A 26,743-nucleotide genomic window follows, 5' to 3' on the forward strand; every position below is an offset into this window, starting at 1 on the left:
TCGCTCTGATAGATGGGTGGTCATCAGGAAAGGCGGCAAGCCACAATCACCCAGTGTGACAGGCAGCCGGGCTCCCAAGGATGTCCATGGCTTAATCCTGGAACCTGTGGAAAGTAATCAACTTGGCAAAGCACCTTTGCTGATGGCTGTTCAGGATCTTGAGTTGAGGAGATTAGGCTGGGTCATCCAGGTGGGCCCTAAATGTCATTGTAAGTGTCCCTAGAGGAGGGAGGGAGAGGGAGATCTGCCATGCACAGAGGGAGAGGCAGTGAGACCAGCAAGTGGGGAGAAGAGGTGGTGTGATGAGGCCGAGAAAGAAGGGGACAGATTCTAGAAGGTGGAGTGGGAAGGAAGTGGATTCTCCACCACAGCTTCCAGAGAGAACATCTTGATTTCAGCCCAGTGAAGCCCATTTTGGACTATAAAGGAATATGTTTGTGGGTTTTTTAATCCACCAAGCTGGTGGTAATTTATCCAGCAGCCACTGGAAACTACCACACCTGGGGAAGACTCACAGAGCAGTAGTAGAATCTGCTCCGAGGGTGAGGCCCAGGCTTCTGCACCACGTCCCGTGTGCACAGCTTGGTGGAGGACCTCTAAGGCGGGAGGCAGCCCCAGTTCAAGTGTGCAGCAGGGGGAGCCTGTCCAGCAGGAGCAGCGAGATGGACAGGAAGGAAAGAACATGGAAGGTGCCATGAGCAACACAACTGATTCATGAAGGAAAAGAGGCAAGAGTCAAAGATGGGTCAGATCAGACCTTGTGTCTGGGGAGCAAGACGCCCTTCACGCCCAGGGAAGCGGGACAGAGAGCTGTGGTGCTGGGGGCTGGTTTGAAGTCTGCCTAGGATTGTCCAGTGGGCAGTTATGAGCTGAGAGCTAGGGAGAGAAGGAGCAGGGCTGAAGAGACTATCAGGGAATCAGCAGCAGCAGAGAGAGAAGTTGAAGCTGTGGCCACGAGTGCAATTTCCAAGGGGGGTTTAGATCCAAAAATGAGAATAGGGAAGAACAGAACTAGGGCTGCCCCATAGCAAAGGAAGAGTGGGGCAAAGAGATACAGGCAATGGTCAGAGCGGCAGAGGAGTCTCCGTAGCACAACTCAGAAGCCTAGAGTGTGTGTGAGGGGGGACGACAGCGTCTCATGCTGCAGAGAAGGGAAGAGAAAGATGACTAAGACATGACCACAGATTAGAGGCCATCGGTGACCTTTGAGGAAGCAGTTTCCATGTACAGAAGGGAACAGACATCAGATGTCTGATCTGCGGGGGAGAGTGGGTGGGGAGGAAGTGGAGGCCCCTTTCGGGGTCCCAGCAATGAAAGCAAGCTGAGAAATGAGTGACAGCCTGGCAAATGAGACAGAGAGGACTCAGCAAAACGGCCTTGCCGTCAGAGGCTGAACACCCCCAGCTCCTCCGCTGCTGGTATACACTGAACAAATTATTCAGCCTTCTGTAGACTCAGTCACCTCATTTACAAAATATGTATAATAATGCCTACACCAAAGAGCTGCGAAGATTGAATGAAACGGAGAAAACATTTATTGCCCGGCACACAGCCCCTAAACTTCATATAGAAGCCCTGGAATCCTACTTTCCTGCAACATGGGTTGCCAGGTAAAATGCAGGACTCAGTCAAACTTTAATTTCAAAATAGAAACAATTTTTAGCATAAGTATGTCCCAAATATTACATGGGCCAAACTTACACTAAAGAGCTATCTGTTGTCTATGTTGGTTTTCTACTGCTGCTGTAGCAAATTACCACAAACTTACTGCCCTAAAAGAACACTCACTAACTTCCTGGCTTATTGTTCTATAGTTGAAGAGTATGGTGTGGATCTCGCTGGGCTAAAATCAGGGTGTCAGCAGGGTTACATTCCCTTCCTGTCCAGCACCCATTTTCACCCATTTTCTTGCCTTTTCTGGCTTCTGAGGCCATCTCTGTTCCTTGGCCGATGGCCTCTTCCTCCATTTTCAGAGTCACAATCTCTCTGACCCTCTTTCCTTAGTGATGTCCCCGTCTGATTGCCAGTGGCAAAAGTTCTCCACTTTGAAGAACTCACTTCACTAGATTGGGCTGCTTAGGTAAGCTGGGATACTCTTCACCATTTCAAGGTTCAGATCCTTAATCGTATCTGAAAGTCCCTTTTGCCAAGTAAGTTAATATATTTATAGGTTCCAGGGATTAGAACATGAACATCTTTTGTGGGATATTATTCTGCCTACAGTATTGTTGATCTAAAATTCAAATTTAACTAGATGTCCTATAGTTTGTTTGCTAAATCTGAAGACCTTATCTATAAACTTCATTTGATTAATGGGAAGACAAAATGCAAATTATCCTTGGCCCTAGAACCTCCACTATACCTTCTATTACTTCTCTCCATTTTATGATGGCTCCATACTCACCTCCCATTATGCTGCGTTTATGGAAAACATCTATATCTGTTTGTAAAATGTGTGCGTGTGTGTGTGTAAAGAGGTATTCTACCTTATCTCGACTTTCATGAAGTCTAAATGAAATTTAGACTAATAGGAATTATGAAAGAAAAACAGAAACCATTCTAAATGTTTCAGGCAGGGAAGGAACCTAATATAAGGAACTGGATTCCTGCAAAAGTCCGAGAAGGGCTGGGGAACGTCAGAAAGGAAGGTCAGCTTTCAAACTTGCTGCTAGCTTTCTGAGACAGAAAGTTTCAGGGACTTCAGGAAGCCCAGTGGTGATGATATCATCTGCTTCTAGCACAGACATGGATGACTCACAGGGAACTATCTGGGAGCTGATATAAAATCTGGTATCTGCTGAAACCCACACATCTGCCCTCTTTTGCAAAGGAGCATAATGTGGCTTCCACTTGTGCCTTTTAAATCTCATGTCAGCGTATGACTGGGAACTCTGTTGGCAAGGATGCTGGGAAATGTAGTTTTCAGGCTTCCAACCCTCCCACCCCCCACTGCCTGGCAAAGAAGGAAAGAGCACAGCAGACAAGCCTGCATATATAGCTAAAGAAAGAAACACCCTGAAGCCTTGAAGGGAAGAAACTTTTGCCAAAGGAAGAGGCAAAATGATCACCAATGCAGAGATTTCTGGTTATTGTAAAATACCCCAGCCCCTAAGGATTTTGTACCCATCTGCTATTGTTTCTGTAAAACAATACTTTGTTAATTTGTGGTAAATATCCCATTGTCTTCTAGGCTTAAGCTAGCCCTAAGATTTCACTGACTATTACTCTTGCCCATCAGAATTTTGTTCTTCCTGTCTGAGGAAGCAACATGTCAAAAGATGGATCTTGATAAACACGTGTGTTTCCAGAGCTAATTCCTATGCTGTAAGATCTAACTGTCTTATTATCTTTTATGATGAAACAAACTGCACTCTAAAACTTAGTGGCTTAAAACAGTAATTCACTATTTTTCATAATCCACAAGCTGGGAATTCAGGCAGGGCTCAGGAGGCTCTCTGCCACACAGCGTTGGCTGGTTCACCTGCTCAGCTACATTCAGGTGGTGGCTAGCTGGGCTAACAGATCCCAGGAGGAGCCACACACCTGTGTGGTGCTTTCGTGCCTCCCCACGGGGCTTCTGTCCATCCATGTGGTTCATTTCAGCTTCTGCACAGCCCAAACTCAGCTAGCCATGCTCCTTCACCGTGTTTTGTATATATTTATACATAAAATACTCATGTACTACTAACATTCTGCTAAATATAAATGAATTTTAATGATTTTATTTTTTAATAAGCATAAATGAAAGATCTTATATACTGCTTTTTTTTACAAATCACAGCAAGCTCTGATCTGCCTTTCCATTCAGTCTCATCATCACTTTCCTGGGTTGTCTCATTGACTCCATACCCAAATCACTTCTACCTCCGCACGGTGACACAGGAATCTTGCTCCCAGTGTTTATCCTCTTCCGATTGTCTGGAGTTTTCATATATCTAACAGAGCTTGTTCTGTTCCATGCTTCACAGTAGGTATCTAGGAAATACATCCATCATGTAATCATGTACTTGAACCTGAGCACGTGAGAGCTTAGGGCTTGTGGTTGGGTAAAGCAGATTTGTTCTTCTCTTTCAAAGGCCGCCAGGTACACATTTAGATCCCTGACCCTTGTATAGTTGTATACAGATGCTTGTGCACCCTTATCCCTCTCAAAAAAATCATTTGGGAATGAGGCACTGATTCAAATTATTTGTGTTCTCTCATTGAGTGGAAATTTGAAAATAATTTAAACTTATAGAAGGCAGGTGTATGCCTTTTCATTTTCTTGTCTCTAGAATTCTTCCACTGGGACTGGCTAATGGCAGGTGCATAATAAGCTTTGTTATAGCAAAGGCTGGCCTGTCACATTTAACCACCCAAGGACATACCGTTTTTTTTTAGTTTGCAAGCTGAAATGTACAATTTGCTTGACAATACTTATTAAGAAATTCTGGGGCACACAACAGGTACTTTTTAGCCTATAGAACTAAAAATCAAATCACTACAGAAAATATTGGACAGAAGGTGATGCCAAAAAAAAAAAAAAAAACAGATCGGACATAGCGCTTCTAAGTGCTTTATCCTTTAAGTTACGAGTACAAATTTATTTCCTTCTAGTCTTTTAAAAAACTGTGTGTGGGAGTGTGGAAATGGAAGGGGGAGCTTTAGGCAGTGAGCAAGAGTGGAAGGATTTTAAGTGACCCATCGTGAGCACCGTGTAGACCTTGGCCAGGATGATCTACCAAACGGCCCCCGCAGAAAAGAGGAGCCCGACTTCTTTTTTAATCAGACTTGGGGCTGCTGTGTGCACAGCCCTGATGCCCAGGCTGCCTGCAGGCTCTTGATAGCTCCAGCAGAAGCAAGGGAGAAGCTGATAATGGGACAGGAGCCTCGGAAGCCTGTGGGCTGCCCAGGGCCTCCCTTCCGGGCAGTTCTCCTGCCAGATGTGACACATACCTCATGGGCCTGAGAGAAGGCCTAGGGGACCTCTCCCATTCTCCATCTTGTCTAATTTAACACAGTTTCTGTCTGGCTCCTCTCAGCTTCAAAAGGGAGAGTGAACAGTTTGAGTACAGGACAGAATCCTGTGGAACTCTCTCGGTGGGTATTTTGAAACAAGTCCTGCAGGCAGCGTGTCAGGCGAGGGCTGGGAAGTATGAAATCCGTGCAGGGGTGGAAGGGAACCTGGGCTCCGACTGCGTGCTGTTTGCTCCTTTCATTTCAGGCTGCTGTGCTGATTGTTTTTCCCAAGATACTTTCTCCCACAAATGCAAAAGCTAGAGCTGTACGGCCATCAATCTCTGCCCGTTCCTACCAAAGATGCCTGGGCTGCATGACGGCTGGTCTTCTTCTGCTAGGGAGCAACACCCCACACACCCCAGCTCACTTCACAGACTCCCCCCAGGCTAGCAGGCAGGGGAGGGATGTCTGCTTGGAGACAGCAGCTTCCGGGGGTTCTGCCATAGGCACTGTATAGTTACCCTAATTGACACTGGAGAGGGAAAAAAAAATCAGGATGTTACTAAGTAGTTTGAAGCCTGTTTAGCTATAACTTATAGCAGAGACTCTCCTTTTAGATTTTTCTAAGCCGAAGTCTGTGTTCCCTAAGTCGGGCCCTCCTGGGCCTCCGCCCCTCCTCTGTAAAATGAAAAGTTTCAACCAGAAGGTCTCTCAGGCCCCTGGCTGCCTCTACTCCCTATGATCCCAAGATCTCCTAATGAGTGGTGATGACCAAGGCCAGCAGAGGCCTGGAAAATCCAAAAGAACAGAAACCCCCCAGATCACATTTGTTCACCTGCGAGGAGAATGGGCCTGTGCTGAATAATGAAATCACAAGTAAAGAACCAAGGTTTCCGCGTACAGCCATCCAGTCCCTCCAAATCCCCACAAGGCCTCTGCTCCCCTTTCTGAAGGAATGCAAGTGACTGCTTCTGCATTGCTCCGAACCCCGCCCCAGCCACTCGCACACAACTTGGCCTTTTCTTTTGTCTGTCCAGTCAGCATTTTCTCTGATTGAGAGATTGATGCCAAAGCCCTCCCTTCAGAAAAGTTCAAGAGGAAGCAGAGAGCATCCCTGGTACTATCAGCCAGGCTTGAAAAGAGCCCTGATGAGACAGACAACGGCACCCCCTCCTCTTTTGCCACCCTTTACAGGTAAGCCAAGTTTTACTGTCCCCATTTTATAGACACAAACACTCACCCAGGGAGATAACTGAGCTGCTCAAGTTTCCAAGACCACTTAAAAGCAGAATGAGGACTGAAAACCAAGCTTTCTGGTTCTTAGAGTCCCCTTCACAGAGCTGCTGAAGTTAGGAATCAGCTTTCTGGAAGAAATGGCTTTACTTCTACGGTTACCTGTTTCTGGCTGGAAGAGAGTGGAGGAGTGACAGAAGCAAACAAAGGTCACTTCAGGGTTAAAACTCTTTCCAAACCATTTGACCCTTGCCCTGTTACACTCCAAGCTACTTCTGCTTCTTGGGTTTGCCCAGAGAGCCATGAGCAGGAGCTCCTTTTGCCATATGTGACTGCTCAGAGTGTGGGAGCAGAGGTGCTCATCCAACTCAAGGGCAACCTTCCAATGACCAAGAGGACAAAGCGGTAGCATTGGTGGGCTGTCCTGTTGGGTGGGACACCCTTAGAGAGGAGCATCGACTCACTGGCCACCTTCCCTGCCCTGGCCACATCCTTTAGTTGTAGAGATGTTGAGGCTTTTGCTACTGACCAATGAGACTATCTCATATTTAATGTGAAACAGAGAGAACTAAGAGACTTGGACAAACGGGAATATGAGTTTGGAAAATATTCAGATGTTCTCCTTTGTCCTTTTAAGAAAAGGCATAGGTTTAGTTCTGATTGTGCACTATTTACTGGTGGGCGTATGGGGAAGGAACCCATATTGATTTGTTTCAAAATTCAGTGAAAATCCTGCTGATTGTTTTTGTTGAGGACTCACGTCAAGGTTTTTCTTCACAATTTTGTTTCACTGAGGCCCCGGGAAGGTCCGTGAATCTTTAGAGTATGAAGTCGATCTGTAAAACAAAAACAAAGACAAAACCTCAGGAATGCTCCAATTTTGTGAAAATTATTGAACAATAGGCTTCTGATGTTCATTATTTAAACAAGATGAATTGAAAGAATTTTTGTCAGTCTACTTTGGAATGGAAAATGCCAGATCTTCCTTTTTTAAAGTTTTCAAAATCCTCTCCCCTACCTTTTTTGGTTTTTTCCAAATATACAAAGCACACCACTTCATCCTCTAAAGCCTTAACTGATGTGAACCTTGAACTAACGTGGCAGAAGCAGTTTCTCATTCTGTATTTTGGAGAGATTGGTGGGGGAGGTGTTCAGGGAGGTCACATTGAAAAGTCTGAAATACCCCAGAGTGGGTGAGCAAAGCTTTCCCTGTAACTTGGAGATCTATAAAGCCAAAGAGCAAGACACACAGAAAAATGTGCCAACAGAAAATTCTGTTTTAGGGGTGTTCTTCCTCTTTACCAAATGGCTCATTTTTAGCACAGTTTTGGGATTATATTACTTTGCCAAAAACAGTGTGGTGATTTGGGGTTCTTCTAATGTTACTGGTAATTTTAAGTGTTTCTTCCCCACTTGGTTAAGTGGTTCTAACCAACTATTTTAATAGGACAAAAGAGTTCAGCCAAACGCCTTAGGAAGTAGCACTTCTCTCTGGTTCTCACCTTTCTTCGTCACCCACACCCACACTCCCTGCATGGGGGATTTATCATTCCTTTTAGTCCTTACCCCAACAGACCTGGGTGTTTGGATATTACATATAATTAACTGAATTGTTTCATACTTGTTAAAAGTCATTTAATCTCTGAACATGTCTATTTATCAGGCATCTGTTAAAGTAGTAGCTTTTAAATAAACGAGATTCCAAAGGCTTTTCGATCTATACCTCCGTTTCCTCATCTATAAAGGGGGATATCATGAAAGGACATCTCTAAGAAGAGACTAGGAGAATTACAACCAGAAAAGCCCTCAGTAAGTGTCCAATAAGTGACTGGTGAGACTATCCTAGGCTCAGACAGGCACCTTTTGTTCCTTGGACCAGGGCCTGGTGGACCAGTGAGGAAGAAGGAGGCTGAGAGATGTATCCCTGGACAGCTCTGCGAGGAGCTGGGAGAGAACTCAGTAACCTGCTCTCTAAAGCAAGAGCTTCAACATCTCTACAACTAAAGGATGTGGCCAGGGCAGGGAAGGTGGCCAGTGAGTCGATGCTCCTCTCTAAGGGTGTCCCACCCAACAGGACAGCCCACCAATGCTGCCGCTTTGTCCTCTTGGTCATTGGAAGGTTGCCCTTGAGTTGGAAGAGCACCTCTGCTCCCACACTCTGAGCAGTCACATATGGCAAAAGGAGCTCCTGCTCATGGCTCTCTGGGCAAACCTGAGAAGCAGAAGTAGCTTGGAGTGTAACAGGGCAAGGGTCAAATTTCCAGTGGCCCTCAGCTTGTCCCAACTGCAGAAGCATGTGTTTTCCCTTTCAGATCAAGACATAAATAGGTGGCCCAGGCCCCGCTTCCCTTCTGCCTCTGTTCCAAGCTCCACACTGGCCCCATCTTCAAAGATAAACTTTAGCTTCCTCCTTCAAGTTAATTCAAATAGTTTCATTCATGTAGAAGACAAACCCAGGTTTTCTCTTCACTTTTTAAATTTTAAAAACTTTGTGATAAAATATAACATAAAATCTACCACCTCTGCCATTTTTAAGTGTGCAGTTCAGTAGTGTTGAGTATGCTCACATTTTTGTGGATACCAATCTCCAGAACATTTTTATTCAGCAAAACTGAAACTCTGGATCTATTGAACAACCACTCCCATTTCCTGTCCATAAGTTTAACTATTCTTGATATCTCAGGGAAATGGGCCCATGCAGTGTTTTTGTGGCTGGTCTTTTTCACTTGAGCATAATATCCTCAAGGCTCATCCGTTATTGCGTAGGCCAGAATATCCTTCCTTCTTACGGCTGGATAATATTCCACTGCATGCGTATTTCACTATCCATTCATATGTCCATGGACACTTGAGTTGCTTCTACTTTTTGGTTACTGTGAATAATGCTGGGTTATGAACATGGTGTATAAATATCTGTTTGGGTCCTGGTTTCCAACTCTTCTGGGTATAGACGTACAGGTGTAGATGCTGGATCACATGGTAATTCTTTTTTAATTTCTTGAGGAACTGCCATCTTGTTTTCCATAGCAGCTGCACCATTTTTCAGTCCCCCAGACAGGGCTCACTTCAATTTGATGAAGTGGCCACTCTTGCAGAAGGACAGGGGCTGGATGAGACTTGCATCTGGTAACAGAGTAAGATCATTTGGCCTCAACGCATGGAAGTTCCCCTATACCAGCGCCACGTGGGCAGTGAAGGGAGTCACAGGCTCCCTATCCTTTCTATTGTCACTGGGGGGAGGAAGTGATAGAAAGGGTTCCCATGCATCCTAAAATGCTCTGTGTGTTTGCACCATGAGGAGGACCTTAGCTTTCCTGTGCGCTTTTCTGTACTCCTACTGCTAAGGCCCTTCTGATCCACTCCTACCTGCAACCTCTTCCAGCCTCTGTTTCCATTTTGCCTCAGAACCTACTTTTCCTTTTTTTGTTTGTTTATTTCTTAGTATCAGAAAATGGTCTTGCCAAAAATTTTTATTGATTATACTCATGTACTCATGTCCATGTCAAATAGGGAAAATGATAAAGTGCTGTCTCTCTCAGGAATGCAGCCAGTGCCAGACCAACACAGAATGAGGATGCCTGAACTCAGGGCCTATGCTTTGTCCACAAGATTATCCAGCCTAAAGCAAGCACCAGAACTTCCTTGACATTCCAGCCAGCTGGGCATAAACCATGATCTAGCATGTAAGAGGTGAGATCTGTGATCTGTGTTAGGATTTCACAGAAGGATCAATGAACCAAGCTTACCTCCTACCCTTCAACTCTCCACTTGGGGTAGGGGTGGATCTGTTCTTACCCTAGGTGGCAAACCTTGATGCTCAAGAGGCAGACTGGTCAGTCCGGGTGTACATTTTACCACCTGCATGACTGGGAGTTCAGGATTTCACCTGTTCATGCCTCACTTGTCCTAGTCTGTAAAAGGGAAGCAGGAATTATACACCGTGTAGGGTTCATAGCGGGTTTACAGCCTGGCAACAGTAAATACTCCGACTATAGAGGCTATTATTTCATCCTGGTGTGAAGAAAGAGAAGGCTCTCCCAAACTCCCATTGAGTTCACCATTTAGGTCCCGTGAACGAGTCCAGCTCATTCTCCGCTCCGCATCTTTGTTCAAGCCGCTTGCTTCCCCTGGTTCTCTCCCTCCATCCTTTCCCCAGTCTTCTCTTCCTCCGCTTTCTTTTCCCGGGTTTAGCTCCCCAGGCCCATAGCTCTCTCTCCTGCCACATCTCTTATTTGCTGTGCTCCTTCCTGCTCTTTTCTTCTATTCGTAATCCAGAGCTCCAGAAGATTTCTATAGCACCACCCAGGAAGGCAGGCGCGCTGCGAGGCACAGGCTGGAGACCGGGAGGAAGCTTGCAGAAGGATGCCCAGTGGCTGGCCTAAGCAAACCTGCTTTCTCAGTCGCAGAGCTAACCACCTCGGGAACACTGGAGTGAAACCTAGTGGGGTGGTTCGTGTATCTGGAGCACTGGCCGTGAGATCTGGGAGGCGGCGTGTCCTGCTCCTGCGTGCAGAGGCATTCCAACAATAGCTGCAGATGCAGGGGGTGGGCGGTGGCCTGCGGTGACTCAGGTCCAGGCAGGGGCGTGGGCAGCGTCGCTCACGGCTGCAGCCTGCCCACTAGGGCCCAGACGGCAGGCACCAAGCAGGTGGTGCCCTCGCTGACTCACACAGGAAGGCGAGAAGGCCTTGACCAAATCTGCAAAGCAAGTCGCCTATGTCAGGGAAGCCCTTAGAGAAACAGGAAGCACAGAAACGGAAAATTCAGCGTGTCCTCAAGCCTTTGTTCTCGCTGAAGTTGATGACGATGAGCGACTGCTGAGCCCAGCACTGCGGTTCTGAGAAGTGAGAGTCAGTCATGTTCCCTCCCAGGGAGGCCCCCCAGTCAGAGGGCGCCAGGCCAGACGGGGAGAACCCCGGGTCGGGTGAGGGTTCCCCTCTGCCTTCAGCTGTGTGGGTTGTGACCAGCCAAAGGAAGGCCGGCTGAGGGAGCACGCTGCTCCCCTAGAGAGGGCCCGGGGTGCCCCAGCCAGCCCAGAGGAAGCGGCATCTTTTCCTAGTGTGTCTTCCAGGAGGAGGACACCGTTCTCTAATTAGCACAAAGATACTGTGCGTGCCAGCGGCGGCCTGTTTACTGAGCACTTACATCCACACCCTCTGTATTAAGAACTTGGTACACACTGTCTCATTGAATTCTTACCACCATCCCAGGAGCAGGTTCTTTTATGACTCCTCTTATGTAGAAGAGGAAATATCTGCAGAGAGGTGATCTGCCTAACAGTGGGCAGCTGTTGATAGCAGAGGAGAAATTGGTACACAGCCATGCTGGCTCCTAGCATGATTTGTTGAGATACTGATAATCGGTTAAGTCTTAGGTAGTTGAAAATGCCCTATGTTCTCAGAGGTGTCTTAATCAACCTATGTGCCTCTGAGGTGAACAGAGAATTAGTGGCCCGTTGGGGATTCTTGGAGAGTTTGGCTCCACCCCTACAGACTCAAGCTGCCCCAGGGCCCACCTGCAGCCAGGCAGGGGCTTGGCTGTCCCCTCACTGAGTAGAGACAGGTGTGAGTGGGAGGTCTCAGGCAGCACAGGGCCAGGAGCCCTCTTAATAAACACAGACTTGTCACCACCCTGTTCCCTCCATGCTGTGAGTGTGGTCTCTTCCTGCTATGCAGGGAATTTAAAAATAACTCACTGGGTAATGACCATTGGGATAATCTGCCATTCCAATGGAGTCGCCAGTCACCACTTTAAGAGAAGCAGCAATCTTTAGTTCAGAAGTTCGAAAGCTTCAGTGTCCATAAAATCATATTCTCAGCCCAGCAGCCGGCGTGCTAACAAGTTCCCCAGGGCATCTGATCTCAGTAGTTCGTAGGACTATCTGTCCTGAAACATTGCTTTGGGTCTTTCATACTATGGGATGTAGGTCACCATCTCGGCTAAATTAAATGAGAAGAGCTGACACTGAATATCTCTTTGTCAAATGAAAGCTAATGTCTTTTAACAATTATTGTTTATTTTTGAAAAGGAACTCCACAATCTCAGGTGAGGGTTCTTGGGGGCGGGAACACCTGTAATGGCATTAATTACCCTGAGGAAAAGCATAGGAAGAGAATATACAAGTTTGAGCAGCCTGGACCATATTTTAGGGGCCCCATGGATCTGTAAAACCATTATCATATATATATAAGATATGAAGAATGAGAGCAGAATAAGGATTTGCACATCAGACAGGCAACTTACACCTCCAAGTTCAGGCATGGAAGTTTTGTCAGGCCAGATGGTGAGGCGTTTTCTCTAGTTTGCCACCCAGACTTCCTCCTCCTTAGGACAGTAACAGACACGATGACCTGGGTTATGATTTGAAAAGCATCACAAAGGTGTCTAGCCTAGAACTCTGTCTCCAGTCTGCTGGCCTCTTCACCCTTCTGTGGCTTTCCTCTGGCCCTGGAAGTCTTGGGGAAAATGAGAGTGTTCACCTAAAGAGCTAAGTGTCAGAGAGGGCACACCTTAACCATTTTGTCACCTGCTGTCTGTATAAACCCCAGCGGCAGGGAGAATCAAGGCAGGTAGGAAGGCAACACCTGAATAATGGGATGGGAGGGGGTTAATGAGATCACACTGGATACCCAGGCAAGGGCAGTTTCACGTGCTAAGGCCAGGTCTGCTCACTCCCTTCATCCTTACCCTCTCCGTGCTTACTATTAGAGCTAGAACCATCCCTGTCCTCCCCCACTCAGTTTCTCTGTTACTTAGATTCAACACTATTTTATTAAGAGTCCAAACAGCTGACTACATCACATAGTTGGCTTCTTTCAGTTTCAAAGGAATGAGGGCAAGTATGTGTGTGTGTAAGGAAGGGGCACGTTGGGCTGTATAGCTGCAGATGTCCTTCCCTTTATGCAGCCCTTAGGCCCCACAGAGAAGGGACAGCTGGGTGTGATCCTCCCTGCCAAAGGCAGTTAGCACCAAGAGAGCTGAAGCTGCAGCCAACTGCCCTCAGAAAGGAGCTACAAGATGTAATGCCCAGACCTTGACCACTTCGCAGCTCCCTGTGTGTCATTTATTAGGTTAGCCAGGCCCCAACAGACAAAAGTGAATAGGACTGGGTTTCCTTGACTTCCCTTCTGCCTGTGGGTAAACACTTGGGCTCACAAAGCTTGTTGGCAACAAAGGTGGACAGTGACATGGGGCAAGGGATCACCTCTCTGGGCCTCAGTTCCCTTAAATATAAAACAAATCAGTTGGTCACAGAAATTCCCTCTGGCTCTAAAGTTGTATAATTCCATCAGATGTTGCCACTGTTAATCTGGCACACATTTAGAGATGTGCATATGTAGACAGACATTATATAGGTGTTTAACTTGCATGAATTCAACTATACAAGTTCTGTCTCTTTTACATACTTAAAAATAAAAATGCTGTAAAATTACATTTTATGTACGTATACACATTATATATTTATAAAAACATAATACTAGGCAGGTTTATATGCCCCAAATCTTGTATAACTATACGAGTGACTTAAGAGATTTTCGAATTTACCTTCGGTTGCACCTGACTTTTGAACTTAACCCCACAGAAGGGGAGATTCCAAAACAGTGATTGCTCTGTTGCCTGGGAGGGAGTGGAGTATAAGGACAAGAATATGAGTTTTGATCTGGGTTTGAATCCTGGATTTGAATCTCAGCTTTGTCATGTATTAAATCTGTGATCTTGGCCAATTTACTTAAGCTCATACAACTCTAGTTTCACTATCATCAAACAGGAAGAAGAATAATGGATTAGGAAGATTTAGTTCTAAGAGTGGCTACGTTAGAAGTTGATTCTATGGATTAATAAACTGTGGCATATGTATACCATGGAATATTATTCAACCATAAAAGATGGAGACTTTACATCTTTTGTATTAACCTGGATGGAGTTGAAACATATTCTTCTTAGTAAAGTATCACAAGAATGGAAAAGCATACTTGCATATATACATTCAATGTATTCAATACTACTATGAAGCCAGTTGACCAACTAATTTAAGCCCACACAAGAGAAAAACTCAATTTAATTCAAGTGGGGGGGATAATTAATGAAGAGGGGAGGAGTATCGGTGTGCTCTTACCTACTGGGCACAATGTAAGGGTACGTGGCACACCTCCTGGGGGCAGGACACAACTACAACAGGGACCTTACCCAACAAATGCAAACACTGTAACATAATCATTTGTACCCTCATATTAATCTGAAATTGTTATAAAATGAAGTTTATTCTATGCTCAAGATCCCTTCCAGTATTACTGTTATTATTAGAGTAGCAAGAATCTCCTTGAAAACGTAACAGGCTTAAGTCCTTGCTCTTTGGAATGTAAGTGGGTCTGTCAAGTGCTAGATAAGCCCAGTCTGCAGTTTTATTTATTTTATTTTTATTTTTATTTTTTGAGACAGTCTCAAGCTGTTGTCCTGGGTAGAGTGCCATGGCATCATAGCTCACAGAAACCTCCAACTCGGGCTAGAGTGATTCTCTGGCCTCAGTTTTTCTATTTTTAGTAGAGATCGAGGGTGTTGATTTTTTGCTCAGGCTGGTCTTAAACTCATGAACTCAAGCAATCCACCAGCCTCGGCCTCTCAGAGTGCTAGAATTACAGGCTTGAGCCACCGCACCTGATGTAGCAAAGCCTTCAAGGTGATGGGCCTTGTAACCCTTCAAATGCAAACACATACCTTTAGCATTAACCTGAGAGGCTATCTCAAGATGTAACTGTCTCTTGAGGAGATAGAAGATATTGTTTTGTGATTTCTTCTGCTTCAGTGCACACGCTGTCTACACGTTCATCCCTACTTTGCAGCCTTTTGCCACTCCCTATGTGCATGTGCTCTGAGCGTGAACTCCATGGCAAGTCAGCTGTCTGTCCTCCCACACTGGCGTGGGGAGGTCTCCATTGGTTAGACTTTTGTTTCCCCAAAAGTAGGAACAGCAGGTTGAACTTCAATCCTTCCATTCCAAGCGGGAACAAGAGGGTTCTTAAATTATGACGATGGGGTCCATTCTACCCCTGGGGGGTTTCTGGGGGACGGTGGGGAGGAAGGAAGGAGCTCGTGAGCCTGGGGCACATTGGACAAGAGCATTAGGGGTCCTGGGGGTGTGAAGACCCTCTAGGTGCTTCACCTGCCTCCCTCCTCTTCCCTGAGGTCCTGCACTGCCCAGCTGTGAGTCCTAGTCCCCTGCAGGCCCGCTTCCACATCTTGCCTGCCTCTGGCTCATTTTTCTTCTTTTCAAGGGAGGGGCGAAGCAATGCAAGAAGCCTATAATAGGATGGGCATGAGGACAGGCATGCTAGCCATGGACAGCTCAGTGTACAGCTGGCCAGCTCAACGCAGCCTGTATGTGGGTTCAGCCTGGCTCCCTGCACCGTGCAGCAGAGACCTCAGGGCCTTCCCCTCTTCTAAGGCTCCATTCTCGCCCTCATTCCCAATGCTGCCTGCTGTGGCCCAGCACCAGAAAATAAAAGTATGTTTAACAAAGGCAGAAAAGTTTTGTTGGTTCACAGGAATTTGATTCCCCTCCGGACTGAGATGATCTGCTTTGTAAAATGCAGAGGGAAGCTGTGTGGGAGGCTGGGGCCTTTGGGTCCTCCCCTGCCATTCGCCTCTGGCCTCTTTGAATGCTTGTCAAACAGAATTTCTGGTTGGATCAAATGACTTCAGTTGAAAAACTAGAGATTGATAAGTTGGGGAGGGAGAAAAATGATTTTAAAATCATTACATTCTTAACCAAATACATCAAAGAAAGCTTCCCTTCCAAGAGTGATTGTCTGATCAGACTCCCCTTGATTCCTCCTCCTCCTCACTCCCACACCACACACACTCACGGTATTTTGCTTCATTTGGCAGGACACAGGACAATTGGCCAGCGTTTCACATAAAGGAAGGACATTCCCCTTTAAGGAGCATAAGGAAGGAATGATCAGCGTCTCACATTCCCATGAGTCCTGTCCACTTTCCATCAGGCACCCTACGCACCTGCAGAACAGAGCTCCACTGACACTTCCCAACCACCCTGGGGTTCCAGCCGCCCCCCATCTGCACAGTTCTGTCTTGAGTTTCTCTCTGTTCCTAGGTTATCTTTGACATAGTGACCCATTTTACCTCTTTCTGTCCAGAAGTGGTTGTTCCGGAGGGGGAATGAATCACTTTGTATTCATAACAAGGCAGGCAGTCCCCAAACTTCAGACACTTTCCACTTGTTCAAAGCCCTTGAATAGGCTTTGAAGGAAACTTAACAAATAGTTACCCCTGGGTTAACACCTGGTGTGAGGCTGCCTAGCCTGAAATATAACTTTACAAACCACTTCAAAGTTGCCAGAGATACAGGTTTGGAACAGACAGACCATTTCCTTCTAACCACTACAGCACGTTTCCTTCCAGCTGAGCAGTAAGCCAGCAGAATTCCAGAATTTTCTTCATTTAGCACAAAGCTGCCATTTTGTCATGGCTCAACTTGATCCCTCTCACGAGTTGGCCCAATGTCACCGTATCTAATAAATCAAGTATAAGCTGGTTGCCTCCCAGAAGAAGGAATTTGCCTTGATTTTTTGAACCACATGCAAGCGAGCAGTAATTTATACACTGCCTGGAAACCAGTAGCACAAACACTGATAAGTAAATATTCAGTCGGAGCCAAACTCCCCCTGCTATTCATGAAAGGAACTTGGATGCCCACTCTCCAAGTGTCAATCATCTTGAATCATGCTACTCTTGAATTTAACTAATGGTTTTTTCCAAAGTAGCATCTCCCATTAAAGCCAAATGATGCCTTTGGGCAGGTTATTCCTTTGAAACGTTGTGCTATATTTGAATAGAAAATAACTTAAATGTGAATAAATGCAAGTCTGTTTGGGTGGTTGGTTATATAGCCAGGGTTAAGTGTTTGCATTTCAAGTTACTATTTTTAATCAAAAGTTTTCCAATAATTACAGCCTAAAGGAAACCACAGCACAATTTTTAACCAGAAATTTACGCACTGTAATGGGTAATTACCAAAGAATAAATATAGTGTTTAGGAATAAGAAAGTAAGAAGAGTGACATTGTAAAAGTTGTCAGCTTCTCAGAGCCAAACCTCTTCCCCAGCTCTCTCCCTCCCTCCTCCACCAGGAGCTCAGCCACCTTCTCCATTCCCCCTCCCATTCTCTCTACCCAATCTTGCCCACTGAAAAAGATCTGAAAATCATTTCCATCTTGGTATGAATGGTTGATAACTTAAGCATTGCATGTTTTCAGATTATCCATTTATTTTAATGGGTTGGATAATGTTTTCATCTAAAGAAGTTCTAACAGGAATTTTAGCAACCAGACCACAGGTAAGAGATGGTTTTTATCAGTAATGATGGTAGCACTTGGGGCTATGTCCTCCCAACCTAAGTGAGATTGTAATAGCCTAGAAGTTTTGAAGCTATTAATAAAAATATATTGGTAAACATGAGATAAAATTACATGTTTGACAAGTATACTGTTTTTTAAAAACTGCTCGATTCCAGGAATCTTAGTGGCCTCGTCAAAAGAAGTCAATAATAAGATTTGGGCATTTGGGAAAATGAACAAGAATGAACATTAAGAAAATAAACACATGCCTACTTTTAAAGATCGTACTATAGTCTTATATTAGGCTATAGAACAGAATGGGGAAGAGAAAGAGCCGGAGGTTCTTAGAGGACCTGGGATCTATAGGACCTCTGGACCCAAGCCCATTGCTTTCAGGTGCTCCAGACATTTGGGAAGGAGGGAACCTGGGAAAAGACTGTAATGTTAGGTAAATAGCAGGTCATAGAGTGACTATTTGTGAAGATAATTCCAGAAGCTATTGTCATGATAAAAAAAAGTAAACAGCTCAAGGTTGTAATTAATCAGCAACTGCCTACCTCCCATCTCTCTCTACTACCACCCACCCCCACCCTAGTCCTTTGTGCTTTAGCCAGGGGTCTTTGCACTTGATCTCCCAATCTGAAACACTTACATTCTCCCTCCCTGCTGCTAATCCTTCAGATTCAGTACTATGGTTATGTCCTCTGAGAAGCCTCTGACTCCTCAGATTAGAAAAGCTTCCCTGTTCTCACAGACCCTATATTTTGCCTTAAAAATCTCTGATCCCACTTTATAATCATGTCTTCTTATGACAGTTGACATATGTCTGTCTCCCCCCACTGCTCTGTACACACCACAGAGACGGGACCAAATCTCTGCTTAATTGTGTTCCCCTAATGCCAATCACTTAATATGAATTCAATAAATGTTAATTAATTATGTGAATTAATAATTTTTTCATCAAGGCAGCCCAGGAAAATCAACAAGCTGTTTAGCCTCAAGCAAATGGTTTAATCTCTCTAAATCTCAGTTTCCTTATTTCTAATGCGGCATTAATCGTAGCACTTATTTCCAAGATTGTTTTGAGGATTAAATGAAAGAATGCATGCAAATCATTGAGCACAAATCTAGTACATGAGACACAAGAAGTGTTTGCTCTTGTTACTCTTACTGCTTGCCTCTTTGCACCAGCTTTGTCATCTACAAACTGATGGGTTGGAAGGTTCCTCTGGCTTTAAACATGTTATGACTCCTACCTATTCCTAAAAGAAAAGTTCTTTGTTCTCTGGATTTGTCAATCAGGCAACTTTTAACAATCAATATATTAACTTTTTTTTTTTTTCAGTTAAAACAATTCTACAGGAACCAGCAATGATTCATCAACTTGTAACAATATACATGAATTTAAGACATGACCCATCATTATTTTATGAACTTGCATGTAATGTACCAAAATCATCATTCTTCTCATAAGATTTTGGGAAGTGAGAAGAGAGGATGATTTGGAAGGATATGGCTCCCTTTTCACCTGCATTCCTCAAGAGGGATGTGTTTTTTCCTTTTGGTGATCTAACAACAGGGTAGACATATGTGACTTGATTTAAGAAGGGCAAAACTAGATATTTCTACTGCACAAGCCAAAATCTGAAGCAGAGAATTGTGTTCTCCTCTGCAACTTTCTAACACTATTATATATCTTTCTGGATTTCAACTTACATGAAAGAAGTAATATTCCTTACCTGGTAATTGGACAAACTATGTATGACCTTTTACTTCACATAGAAAATATTACCTTTTATGATCTTATGTCCTCAAAAGTTTTATGTCCATTTCATGCTTGAGAAAGTTAAGACTTTCAGAAAGAAAATATCTAAAAATTACCCAGCTAGCCAGACTTGAAACCAATGCCAACTAGGCACCAGGGTTTGGACCTAATGATTAGACACCCCACTTCCCTCTGCTACCTGCCAAGTCCCGTAAGTGTGAGCTATGCTTCATGTTTGTTTCCCATAAATACATCCTTATTGATAATGTCAATAAAGTAAATTTCATCACCCACTTGGAACGGCTCCCTCTTCATCCTGGCAGTGTTTTGCCTTCCAGAAGAACAGAACAATGCACCATAGTTTCCAAGGGCCTTTCATTTGCCACTGGGACCTTTGCTATTTGGATCATACTTCCGCCTTCCCAGACCTTAGCAAATAAAATATCTTGGTTCAAATAATTGTCTCTGTAATGGAGGGAATTACAATGGGAAGCACCTTTCCCTCAAATTCCTGTTTTTTTAGTACTACATTTTAGGTTGACCCATATTGTCTAAAAATGTTTCATTGACATTTGAAGCTAGAAGGGGACAAGGTATCAAGAAAACATAATTATTAAAACCCAACCACTGCTTCAAGAGTTTGTATACAGTTGACCAAGTTTTAATGCTAGAAGTTTCTTGGGCTTTTAGCATCTGAGTGAGATAGCTAAGACAGATCTCATTATTCCTACTTTGCAGATGAAGAAAATGAGGACCACTCAGATTTGTTTTTACTTAACATCTTATGCTAGAATTACAATACCACAAAGGTTTTGAGTGCTTTATTTATTATTATTATTATTACTCTTACCATTCTAAACCAGAGGAGAATTTGCCTAAACTTCCATTCACATAAGCAATCAAAGAAATCAGAATGGGAATCATCTGTCCAAACTGCTTAAAATCAATTTACTTATTATTTGCCAGACATATATTGTACAAGTTATTCTAAACACAAATGTTTATCAGTAAAAGTCCACAAGAACAATGAACACTCCATAGGCTTCTACCTGAGAAAGTGAATTCAGAGCAGACCTTGTTATGGTGTCAAAATGAAACAATGCCTAGGCAAGTTCCATTACTGTTCCACAAACAAAACTAAGGAAATGGGAGAAGAAAGAAGAAAAGTAAAGTATATTTATGTGCTGCAGGGCTAGAGCTCTGGCCGGAAATTCCAAGTGAGAGCTCTCAGCAGGGCCCTAGCACTTGACCTGAAGGTCATGGAGCCTCTGCATGACCATTTCCAGGCAGGCCTGTGATTGGTCCCATCCACACACTCCAGAGGTTCAAAAGGCCTGGCCCTCACTCGGCTTTACCAAGTCCCCCCAAACCTAGCTGCTCCATCTGCAGGGCAGCCTCCCTTCTTGCTCCCACAAGTCTTGTGGACTGCTGGTTCAACGCAGGAAGAGCTCCCTCTCTCTTCTCCCCATCACCCAAATCATTCACTGATCCCTGCCTTAGCAAGTGTTTACATAAGTGATTTTTGACCATTGACTGGGAATGGACAGCTTGAAGAGACATGCTATGTGCCTGACACACAGAGGACGTTCCTGAACTTTGTTACACAAGAATCACTTGGGATGCTTGTTTAGAACGCAGATTTCTGGATCCTGTCTCTGGACATCTATCTAGTAGGTTTGGGATGGGTCTCAACATCTGGATTTTATTTCCTTTACTTTGTTTTATTTTATTTTTATAGACAGGGTCTTGCTCTGTCATCTGGGCTGGAGTACAGTGATGTGATCATAGTTCGCTATAGCCTCAAACTCCTGAGCTCAACTGATCCTCTTACATCCAAAATAGTTGGGACTAGAAGTGTGTGTCACCAAGTCAGGCTAGTTTTTTAAATTTTTTTGTAGAGACAGGGACTTACTCTGTTACAGAGGCCAATCTTGAACTCTTGGGCTCAAGCGACCTTGAGTGCTGGAGCCATGGGCCTGGGCAAGGGGGATTTTAATCAAATACCCCTGATGATTTTGACATGGGGAGGATCCAGGCTCACATGTTTAAAAGCACCATGGTGATTGCTAAATAATTAAAAGAATGAATGAACAATAGTATGAGTAATGAGTGTCAATAGTTGAATAGTGTTGCCCAAATTTGCCTTAACATAAGACTCTTTGGGCCCCCTATTAAAAATGCTGTTTCTTAGGCCTACCCAGGTCTGGTAACCATTATCTCTGAGGAAGGCACCTAGGGGTCTGAATTATTAAACACATGCCCCACATGAATGTTCTGATAAGGCTCATTTGGGGAATATCTTGAAAGGCCATGATCTGTGTAGTTGCCCCAATCTCTCTTCCTATCCTTTGAAGAAGTACCAAAACTCCTACTATCTCAATAAGATGTCTTCACTGTAGTAGCATGTTAGAGAATAGCGGATCTCTCAGTTACATGCCAAATGATACTTCTGTTAAACAGGCTATAACTATGGATTCAAATTGGTTTTAATACAATCAGGTGAGATTTCAAAACATTTAATAATTGATACTGCATAGTCACCTCCAGTCAGAGTGGAGAAACAGTATGTTGCAAACAATAGCTTTTACTATCTAACTATCATCCCCTAGTATATTTTAAATGATAAGTTTTTGATTGTGTAAGCCTAATAGAGCTTGTGAATATTGATGCATTTCCAAGATTCCCTTCTACTTTCTCTCTCCCTCCCTCATCATAGGAGGTCAAGATTGATAAATACATTCAAGGTAATGCTTAGCAATTTTGCCTGAGTTTGGTTGATATATTTTCCCCTGTTTAATTTGTTGCATGCTCTGTGCCCTGACATCTTATTCCTTACCAGACCAGAAGTTTTCAAATGTGCAAGCCTATTGTGCCTGGGGAAAAATGTTGAACTTTTGCCTTTGTAATAAGATATGCTCCAATTACCAACTTTAGCAATTTAATATAGTTGAATAATAACTGAATGGGACACTTTGTCACTCAGTCATTATTCAAGCTGCTACAGGGGGTGGAATGAGGAGTTGCTAGAGGTCAGCTTATTCCTGGGGGAGCTCAGCCTCACATATCAACACTCTGAGAATTTTTTAAAAAACAACATTACAAAAAGTAAATTCCAGGAAGTATCAGTCAAACTATAGATTTGTAAAACACGAGAACACCTCAAGTTCAATTTTAAAATATGGCACAGTGTTTAGTGTTAAGATAATTTTATACATGGAAAGTGTGGCAGCAAGATGATGCAATCACCTGGGTAGTTCCATCTAAGAAGTGCTTCATGGGTGGAGATGATCCAGAGAGATGAGCTCATTTTCACATGGGCCAGAGATATTAAAATTTCCCCTCACCCTCCAGTACGTGTAACCTTGCATTCCGAAGACATTCCAGTATCTACTGAAAGCATTAAGCACCTAAATCTTGCTTTGATGTTTATAAGACATTTCTGAGGAGAATTGCTAAGCCTCTTGTGTATATGCAAAGCTTGAAGAAGCCAAGAATTTTTGTTTGTTTATTTGTCTTAGTCTCAGCTTTGTTTTTCTCACTCTTACTGTAGGCCACATTTTTCTGTATCTGGACCCCAGGCTCATTCGCCATTTAAGAGACCATCACCTGAGACTTAAAATTCACGTACTCAGTGTATGGAATAGGTCCTAGAGCAATAGTTCTCAACCTTCCTAATGCCACGACCCTTTAATACAGCTCCTCATGTCGCAGTGACCCTCAACATTATTTTTTGGAAGAAAATAATTTTATTGTTTGGGGTCACCACAACATGAGGAACTGTATTAAAGGGTCGTGGCATTAGGAATATTGAGAACTGCTGTCCTAGACTCTCATGAAAGTTAATCAAGGAGAAACCCAGGTGGACTGGCAGCCTCCAGGAACCCGAGTGTGGTCACTCAGAAAGACTGCTTCTTCTGGTGGAATGACACTCGGCTGGGATGAGTTGGATTCACAGACCTCAGTGTCAGGAAAGAAATCAGCTTTCAGAAAGACTATGGCACATTCAAGCCCTGACCCCTGCGATCCCACTCAGGGATTTTACTCTCTGTGTGGACATCCCTATTGAAAAGGTCATAGAACCTTCCTGACCTTGGATTTCTCCAATAAGGCAAAGAGCTCAGCTGCTGCCGAGACCAGGAGGGTCCTTCCCAAGGATGCTTAGAGGACTCAGAAGAGTTACAGAAGTTCTGGATGGAGTTCTGGAAGATGTCGGAGGTGCTGAGAAACACGTGCCCCTTCAGCAAAGGGCTGATGATCTCAGGAGAGTATCTCGTCATCATTTGTCCACCCTCTGCCCCTCCCCCACTTTATGCCAAGGCAGGCAGGGGTGGGAGTTTGTAAGCTGTAGACCAGGTTGAGGGGTAGACCACAGGTCAAGAGATGCTCCAAGTCTGGGGCTGATAAATTGATTTATGGACCTGAAGAAGTTTTTCAAATTGTTAATATACTCTGGGACAGTGATACCTAGTTTTTGGTTTTTGGTTTTGTCTTTTTTTTTAACACTCATTTGCCCTGGTTAGAGTGACATGGTGTCACAGCTCAGAGCAACCTCAAACTCTTGAGCTCAGGTGATACTCTTGCCCTCAGCCTCCTGAGTAGCTGGGACTATAGGTGACTGCCACAACAGCCCAGCTAGTTTGTGGTTTTTTTTTTTTTTTTCTATTTTCAGTAGAGACAGGGTCTCGCTCTTGCTCAGGTTGATTTCTGATTCTGGAGTGCAAGGGATCCACCTATCTTAGCCTCCCAGAGTGCTAAGATTACAGGTGTGAGCCACCATGCTTGACATCTACCTCTTATTGAAAGAGATTTTCATCTCTTCTGGAGCATTGTGGGTACAAGTGCTTGTAAATGGGATGCGTGTTCAATATAGTGAATGGATTTCTTAGACAGTAGTACAAGTCCAGTGATACACCACGTATTTCCTAAAAGTCACCAGAGATATCTCTGTCACTGATACAGATGTACATTGAAGAACTCTTATCCTAAATTACTGGTTTCCTCTTATGGAGATTCTAGTGAGATGCCCCATGGCAGGAACAGTCCTCCAAGCCCTATGAATGGATAGAAATCCAGATTTGCCATGGATTTCAGCTCAGGACAGAGCACTGCTGACGCAGACCCAGTGGTCTGAAACAAAGCATATTCAGCTTCTGTTCCAATGGAACTGTGTCTTTCCATCACTGCCCTGGCCCACCATGAACTGGGTGCTAGAGAAAACAGAGGGGCTGATGCCCTGTGGTGGAGCTGCCAGGAGAAATGCCAAGCTGCACTTTAGTAAATGGAATCCTCCAAAAGCACCATGAAGCCCTTGGGAAGCATTTGGAAAGATCTCAGTCACTGTCTCAGCTATGTCCAAACTACAGACTTATCTGATTCCTCAACTTCTCCCAAGCTGAGCCCAGCTGGCTGCCACACCCCACCTCTGCAGTCTGCACCAACCAGGATCTGCTCTGTCCATGCCATCCTGCTATTCCTTGGGCGTGCTTAGCCTGTGTTACTGACTTTTCATACCCCAACTGAGCCTCTGTCTATCCCCCCTGGCCCTGTTCAGGCTGAACACATGTCTGCTAGCCCACTCCAGGCCCAGACCCATCCTATCTCAGGCCCTCACGCTGGCTCAGGGCCTCCGGCATCTGTTGCACAATTGGGCACCACAGGGGACACATGACTGGCATCCACAAAGACAAAGATGGAAAATATGAGCCATCCATTTGGCAACAATGCTGGCACCCTCCTCCATTCATGCTGCCAAGCCCTGACCAGAAAGATCTTGGCCTGCTTACTGCCCAGTGTGGGCAGTCCAGACTCAGGGTGGCTCAGGTCATGGTAGGTAGAGCCAGCTATAATGTGATTTATACATACAAGAAAAGAACGGAGCAAGGGATCCAGACTCATATCAGCTTGTGCCCACCAGACTCAAGCTAGAGAGAAAACGAAAAAACCCTCATGAGCAGAGTTGCTTTTTGCAAACTTAGATTTGACCCAAAACAAACATTATATTCTGCTTTTCTTTGTATTTTGATTTGGTTTTATAGGAAAAACTGAATGTGTTTTCTGTCCATATAAAGTGCATATGATCTTTTTCTAAGAATAAGAGAAGCAGGAAAATAGGTGAAGACTATTACATACCAGGAATGGGGTATATATTATAATGTGGGGGAACTTCTGGGTCGTTGCAACCCATGAAATATTATTTCTGTCACCCAATCAATTTCAAAAACCCTTTAAAGAAGCCAGAAAGAAAATTATGCACTCATATTACATCTATCTCATATCATCCTCCCTCAGATATCTCAAGTTAAATATTATTTCTCCTACCTTGCAAATGAAGAAACTGAGGCAGCATCAAAAAGGCTAAAGAATTGCTCTAGGGCACAAAGCTAACAAATAATTGAGTTAGGAATTGATCCCAGCTCACCAGACACCAAAGCTCACAACTGTCAAGGATTGTCATTAATTTAGACAACTGTCTTCTCCCTGAAGTAGACCAAAAGAAGCTTACCAACATTCCAAGACGATGTCATCAGGCAGAGCATGGTCAAGTTACTGTTGAAGGAACCCTTCCAGTCCATTTCCCAAAACTGAGAGTTGAAAGGTGAGTTTTGTAATTGGTTGACTTTTAATAGATTATTTATTTTAAGCTGCCCAGCTCGATGAGGCAACAAGCTGGGGAATGAGCTCCGTTTGAAGAGAGATTTCTGATCTTCTGGGAAGTGTTTCCGCTTTAATAGGCCTTTATTCCCCAAGGCAATTCCTGAAGACGTCTAGTCACAACCCACTGGGTTGCCAGGTTGCTGTAAACACACACATGCGTGTGTGCACACACGCTCAGGAAGAGATGATTTTGTAATCATGGCAGCGGATGCCCCGCACAGGCAGGAGGGAAGAGATTATTGGAGGAAAACTTTTCCTCTTCTAACTTGGGCTCACTGGCTGGGGGCCCATAAACTGACAACAGACAGATCAAGAGGAGAAATGGCAAGGTTTATTTATGTTTATAGGCAGGAATGCTCAGGGATGAGTAACTTACTCATTAGCCAGAGATGAAAAAAAACATTATACTGTGTATAGCAAATGTTATCAAAGGGGAGGTTTTAGGGAAGGAATGGAAAGTTCTATTGAACTTTTTGATGCTAGTGCAAACAGTCTATTTCTATGGCAGCTAAATTTGTAGGAAGCTTCCTTAGAGGAGGTATTTTCTGGAGTCTCTAAGTTAATCAGATAAAGGAATACAGATAAGATTTCTTTATGAATCTTCTTTAGCCCAAATGTTTTCATACTAAAATTATCTTTATATCAAACTTGGAGGGCCAAGTAGGTTCCCACATTTCCCTCCATCTGAAACTGTTCTACAAGTTACACACACACACACACACACATACACGTTAGGTTTATTGCTGTGGAGAGAGATGCAGATTAGAAATTATGAGGTAAGAGATCTGCAAAGGGAGAAA

General features: G+C 44.2%; 1 long non-coding RNA gene across 3 annotated transcripts; it reads right to left on the reverse strand.

The window, feature by feature from the left end:
• Nucleotides 1-3,756: 3,756 nt before the first annotated feature.
• Nucleotides 3,757-26,025, reverse strand: LOC105886623. 3 transcript variants are annotated; one of them, XR_002772341.1, is made up of 5 exons: nucleotides 25,792-26,025; nucleotides 12,415-12,495; nucleotides 6,179-7,007; nucleotides 4,936-5,470; nucleotides 3,757-3,975 (listed from the first exon to the last, which is right to left on the reverse strand). It is a non-coding gene; the product is annotated as an uncharacterized LOC105886623 (long non-coding RNA). The 3 variants fall into 3 exon arrangements; XR_001161088.2 differs by having other exon boundaries at nucleotides 12,415-12,521; XR_002772340.1 differs by lacking the exon at nucleotides 12,415-12,495.
• Between the last annotated feature and the right edge of the window lie 718 nt (nucleotides 26,026-26,743).

Source organism: Otolemur garnettii, unplaced genomic scaffold (genome assembly GCF_000181295.1).
Source record: "Otolemur garnettii isolate 467f Iridium unplaced genomic scaffold, OtoGar3 scaffold00017, whole genome shotgun sequence".
In the NCBI taxonomy this organism is placed as follows: Eukaryota; Metazoa; Chordata; class Mammalia; order Primates; family Galagidae; genus Otolemur; species Otolemur garnettii.